This window comes from Nyctereutes procyonoides, unplaced genomic scaffold (assembly GCF_905146905.1).
Source record: "Nyctereutes procyonoides isolate TBG_1078 unplaced genomic scaffold, NYPRO_anot_genome, whole genome shotgun sequence".
In the NCBI taxonomy this organism is placed as follows: Eukaryota; Metazoa; Chordata; class Mammalia; order Carnivora; family Canidae; genus Nyctereutes; species Nyctereutes procyonoides.
This window is the reverse complement of record NW_026575136.1, coordinates 16,935,594-16,941,525: the sequence shown is the minus strand read 5'-3', so window position 1 is coordinate 16,941,525 and position 5,932 is coordinate 16,935,594. Positions and strand designations below refer to the sequence as shown.

Below are 5,932 nucleotides of genomic sequence, written 5' to 3'. Positions count from 1 at the left end.
CTTACTATATGTAAAAGAAATGCATTTTCTAACTAAAAGTATCTACTGGAGAAACAGGGTACAGTTGAAATTATCCCCGGAGATGAAGCCAATGGTACATGCACAGGTAAGCTAGCTTGGACATGGCACCTCCTGCAACCTTGATAAAACAGGAGGGGCAGGCATTTACACCACTATCCTGCTGCTTGCTGAAGCCAGAGAGTATGTGTAGTTGCAGCACTCTCCCACTTCCTCACTGGGGCAGCCAAGTATGAACCATCATGGCATTCTCTTGCTCCCTAAAGTCAACAAGCATGGGAAGTTGTAACATCCCCTGCTCCCTGGCTAGGGCTGGTGAATGGAAGCACTCATGGCATTCATCCACTCCCAGCCTAAAGCAGGTGCATGCACAGAGATAAGGAACTCTTTCACTGTATTCCTAAAGCCCATAGGACACCATCAAAACAAGACATTTTCCCACTTCCGTTCTGAAGCCAGTGAGTGAGCCCTGTCACTCTACCTCTATTTCACTAAAGCTAAAAGGCATTCACACTCCACAAGGGATATCTTTGATTGTCTGGCTCTGGTGGCCAATGGGGCTGGCATTCCTCAGCTCCTCAGAAAGTAACAATGGGAAAGACTATTCTTGGCAGGCCACAATACCCAGGGCACTACACAGACAGCAGACTGAAATACAACCCCAGTTTCCTGTGAAAAGGCCTACTTACTTAGCCTGGAACTTCAACCTGAGAGACAGACTTCAGGTTCCCCACACATCTAGAGGCTAACAAAGTGCCCCCCGCCCCCATGGGAAGATAATCAGGGACAAACAATCTTTGCATACCCTTCTAGCATTGCTACAATATTGTGAGAGTGGAGACTTTACAGAAAGGAGTTTCTACACTTATTTCTACACTTCTCCAATTTTTACAATTGTTGCCTGGGATACATATCCAGATCTCCTGGAAGCCAGCTGTGTTTACAATTCTGGGCCCATAGGATGGTATATATATTTGCATACTTTAAAAGCTGCTGCTTCAGTTAGGCTTTCAATCGGCATGAAACTAGAGGCTGAGTAAGATTCCTCCCCTTGGAATGGTCACTTTGGACAGGTCTCAGCACACCCTCAACAAGGATGTATCAAAAATAAATCAAGAGGTTTAGACAATAACAAAGGTTTGAGAAACAACCAAGAATTAGGGCAGGCTGAATATAAAGTTTCATCATCTAAATGAGGCCACTCCTTCAAGACAGAGGTAGCTGTTTTACCTTATACATAGAAACAACAGAGTCAAGCAAAATGGGGAAAGAGATATATGTTCCAAATGAAAGAACCAAAGAAAACCTCAGAAAGACCTTAATGATACAAAGGTATATAATCTGCTTGATAAAGAATTCAAATTAATGGTCATAAAAATGTTCATTGATCTTGGGAGAAGAATGAACACATTTAGAACTTCAGCAGAAAGAGAAAATTCAAGGAATTACCAAAGAGACATCATAGAACTGTAGAACACAATAACTGAACTGAAGATACACAAGAAAGGATCAAAAGCAGATTGGATGAAGTTGTAAAATCAGTAAGCTGGAAGACAAAGCAACAGAACTCACCTAGACAGAGCAGAAGAAAGGAAAAAATAATTTTTTTTTAATGAAGGCAATGGAAGGGACCTACAGGACAACATCAAGCAGATTAACTGTGTTATAAAAGCCCCAAAAAGAGAAAAGAAAGGAGCAGAAAAGCTGTTTAAAGAAATAATGGCTAAAATCTTTCCTAGCCTAGGAAGGAAACAGATATGCAGACTCAGGAAGCCCAGAGAGCTCCAAAATAGATGAACCCAAAGAGAACCACACCAACCACATTATAATTAAAATACCCAAAGTTAAAGAGACAATTGCAAAAGCAGGAGACAAACAAATTTCTATAGATAAGGAAAACCCCATAAAACTATCAGCAGACTTTTCAGCAGAAACTTTGCAGGCTAGAAGAGAGTGGCAGGACATATTCAAAGTGCTGAAAGGAAAAACCTGAAACAAAAAATAGCAAGGTTATCATTCAGAATTGAAGGAGAGATAAAGAATTTTCCAGATAAGCAAAAGCTAAAGAAGTTTATCACTTCTAAACTAGCTTTATAACAAATGTTATAGGACTTCTTTAAGCCAGAAAGTAATGGAACTAATTAATAACAAAAAAACATACAATAGTAAAAAATCTCATTAGAAAGATAAACATAGTAAAGCAATAGATTAATCATTTATAAAGATACTATTAAGATTATCTAAAACCGCAATAATTAGTTAAGGGATACATAAAATGAAGAGATGTAAAATGTGATATCAAAAACATAAAGCATGGGGCAAGGAGCAAAAATGGTTTTTGAATGTGTTCAAATTTAAATTGCTATCTACTTAAAATAGACTGTTATACATAGGATGACATATGAACCTTGCCTAGCAGCCACAAAGCAAAAAATATATAAATGAATAAATAAATAAATAAACACACAAAAGAAAATGAGAAAAGAATCTAATTACATAACACTAAAAAAAGTCATCAAACAACAATGCAGGAGAGAAAGAAAAAGAAAGGAACAGAGAGGAGGTATGAAAATAGCCAGTAAGGAATTAACAAGCACATATCTGTCAATAATTACTTTAAATATAAATAGGTTATATTCTCCAATCAAAACAACAGAGTGGCTGAATAGATAAAAAGACACATCTATATAATACCTACAAAAGGGGATGCCTCTTGAGCATCTGAGGGGATGCTCAGTGGTTGAGCATCTTGCCTTTGGCTCAGGGTATGACCCCAGGGTCCTGAAATCCAGTCCTGCATCAAGCTACCTGCAGGGAGCCTGCTTCTCCCTTTGTCTGTGTCTCTGCCTCTCTCTGTGTGTCTCTCACGAATAAATAAATAAAATATTTTTTAAAATACCTTCAAGAGACTTATTTTAGGACATATGCAGACTAAAAGCAAAAGGATGGAATAAAATATTGCATGAAAAAGGAAACAAAAGAAAGCTAGTATGGTCATATACAGGTTTGACAACATGGACTTTAAAACAGGTTCAAAAAAAAAAGGACAAAGAGGAGCACTACATAATGATAAAAGGGTCAATCTATCAAGAAGCTATAATGTCTATAAACATATACCCATCCCACATAGGAGCACCAAAATGTATAAAGCAAATACTAACACACTTAAGAGAGAAATTGACAGCAATACAATAATGGTAGAGGACTTAACACCTCACTTACATAAATGGATGGATTGTTCAGACAGAAAATCAATAAGGAAACACCTTAAAGAAACTAAAAAAAGAAGGATGAAGTCCAAAGAGTACTAAAGATCAGGGTGAAAATAGAGACTACAAAGACAACAGAAAAGACCAATGAGGCTAAGAGCCTGGTTCCTTTTTTTTTTTTTTTTAGATTTTGTTTATTCTGTTTCCTTATTTATGAGAGACACAGAGACCCAGAGAGAGAGAGAGGCAGAGAAATAGGCAAAGGGAGAAGTGGGCTCCATGCAGGGAGCCCAATGCAGGACTTGACTCCGGGTCTCCAGGATTACATCCTGAGCTGAAGGCAGATGCCCAACCACCAAGCCACCCAGGCATCCTGAGGCTGGTTCTTTGAATGAATAAACAAAATTGGCAAACCTTTATCTAGACTCACCAAGCGAATAAAAGTCCTCAAAAGAAAAAAAAATCCAAGAGAAGTCATAACTGATACAACAAATACAAAAGATAAGAGACTACTATGAACAATGAAATACCAACAGGTTGGACAACTTAAAAGAAATGAATAAATTCCTAGAAACTTACAATCTTCTAAGACTGAGTCATAAAGAAATAGAAAATGTGAATAGACCAGTTATTAGTAAGGATATTGAATCAGTAATCAATAACATCTGAACAGAAGTCTGGGACCAAACAGCTTCAATTATGCCAAACATTCAGAGATAATTTAAAAAATATATCCTCCTCAAACTTCTCCAAAAAACTGAAGGGCAGGGAATGCTTCTATCTCACTTTTCAAGGGAAATATTACCCTGACAATAATATCAGATGAGGATGTCCCAAGAAAATTATAGCTGAATAGTTCTGATATTCAAAATCCTCAACAAAATATTAAGAAACTGATTTGAGCAATATTTTATTAGTATCATAGACTATGATCAAGTGGATCTATCCCAGGGATTCAAGGATGGTTCAACAGCTACATATCAAGCAGCATGATGTACCACAGGAACAGAATGAAAGATAAAAATATGATTATTTCAATAGATGCAAAAAAAAAAGCATCTGACAAAATTCAATATCATTTTATGATGGAAATTCTCAAAGTATAGAGGAGATGTACCTCAACATAACAAAGGCTATATATGACAAACCCATAGCTCATGTCATACTCAATGGTAAATACCTGAAAGCCTCTCCTCTAAGTTCAGGAACAAGACAAGGACTCCCACTCTCACTGCTTCAATTCAACATAGTATTGGAAATCTTAGCCACAGCAATTAGACAATAAATAGAAGGTACACAAATTGGAAAGGAAGAAGTAAAACTGTACTATTTGTAGATACTAGTACAGAATTCATAAAAAAAAACACTAAAAAAAACCCAGCTAGATCTAATAAAGTCAGTAAAGTTACAGGATACCAAATTAATATACAGTGGATGGGGAAAGATCACTGGTGAGATCCCCGGAGGAGACTCACACTCTGGCCCCCACCCAGTCAGCCTAGCTCCCTGGTAATGAAGATGACACTCATCTTCAACAACCACAGGAAGCCGTGGCTCTCCATGTTCTGCTAACTTTACAATGAAGATAGACAACAACAAATCATCAGGGAGACATTCCATTTGGTATCTAAGGGGTAAAAATGTTTATAATTTCCAAGGAGGAGGATTGTTAACTGGAAAATCTGACAACAAACTGGTTTACAAACATCATACACATGACGTTTTGTCTTTTGTGTGTATTCTTCAGAAAGTGAACTTGACATTTTGGATCTACTTCAAGTACCTGTGGAAACATTAGACAAGTGTTTTGAAAATGTCTCTGAACTGGGTTTAATTTTCCATGTAGACAAGGTTCACAATATTCCTTAAAAAAAAAAAAAAAAGATGAGAGAGAGAGAGTGAAAGAGAGAGAGCAAGCAGGGGGAAGGGCAGAGGGAGAGAGAATCCTCAAGCAGACTCCCTGATGAGTTGTAAGCCCAACACAGAGCTCAATGCCAGGACCCCAAGATCATGACCTGAGCTGAAACTAAGAGTCAGATGCTTAGTCAACTGAGCCACTCCTGTGCCCCAAGGTCCATAGTACTCTTGGAGAAATGGTGATGGGGGGATGGTAATGGAGACCAACATGAATGAGATTGTTACACAAACTGATGCACAAAATAAACTGGAGAAATCTGTGGCTGAATAAGACCGAGCTCTGGTCTGTGCTATATCATCTGTAAAGAATATGAATTTTCCTGAAATCCCAAGAAATATTAACATTGGTGACATGAGTATAAAAGTGCCAAACCTGACCTCTTTTAAAATACAAAATTAAAAAGGCCACTCCCTGGTAAAATCTGACGGAAAAGTCATCTAGATTTACTATGCAGTTGTTTACCAAAGATAGAGGATGAGAGTCTTAACTTTTGCTGTTGGGTTTAAGTCAGGGTACTATATAGAGGTGTGCAAAATCAATGTGTATGTTCAATGCTGATTTTCTTGTTCAGTGATTTTGAAGAAATTGAGTAGTTCCAGTTTCCATATTTCTCTTTTCTGAACTGCATTCCTATGCCCACCTAAGGCATGCCTCTCTATATTGGCTACTACATTATTTCAAAAGTTTTTGAGACATTTCCTTAAATTCTGTACAATCCAAAATGTTAGTGTTTTCTATGGATCACAAGTGCAGCATTCCATAATTCTTTCTGCTGTTTGTCACAACT

At 37.5% G+C, this 5,932-nt stretch overlaps 1 pseudogene; it reads left to right on the top strand.

Annotated features, from left to right (window-relative positions):
- Positions 1-4,739: 4,739 nt before the first annotated feature.
- On the top strand, positions 4,740-5,544 carry LOC129495455 (AP-3 complex subunit sigma-1-like; annotated as a pseudogene).
- Positions 5,545-5,932: the final 388 nt, after the last annotated feature.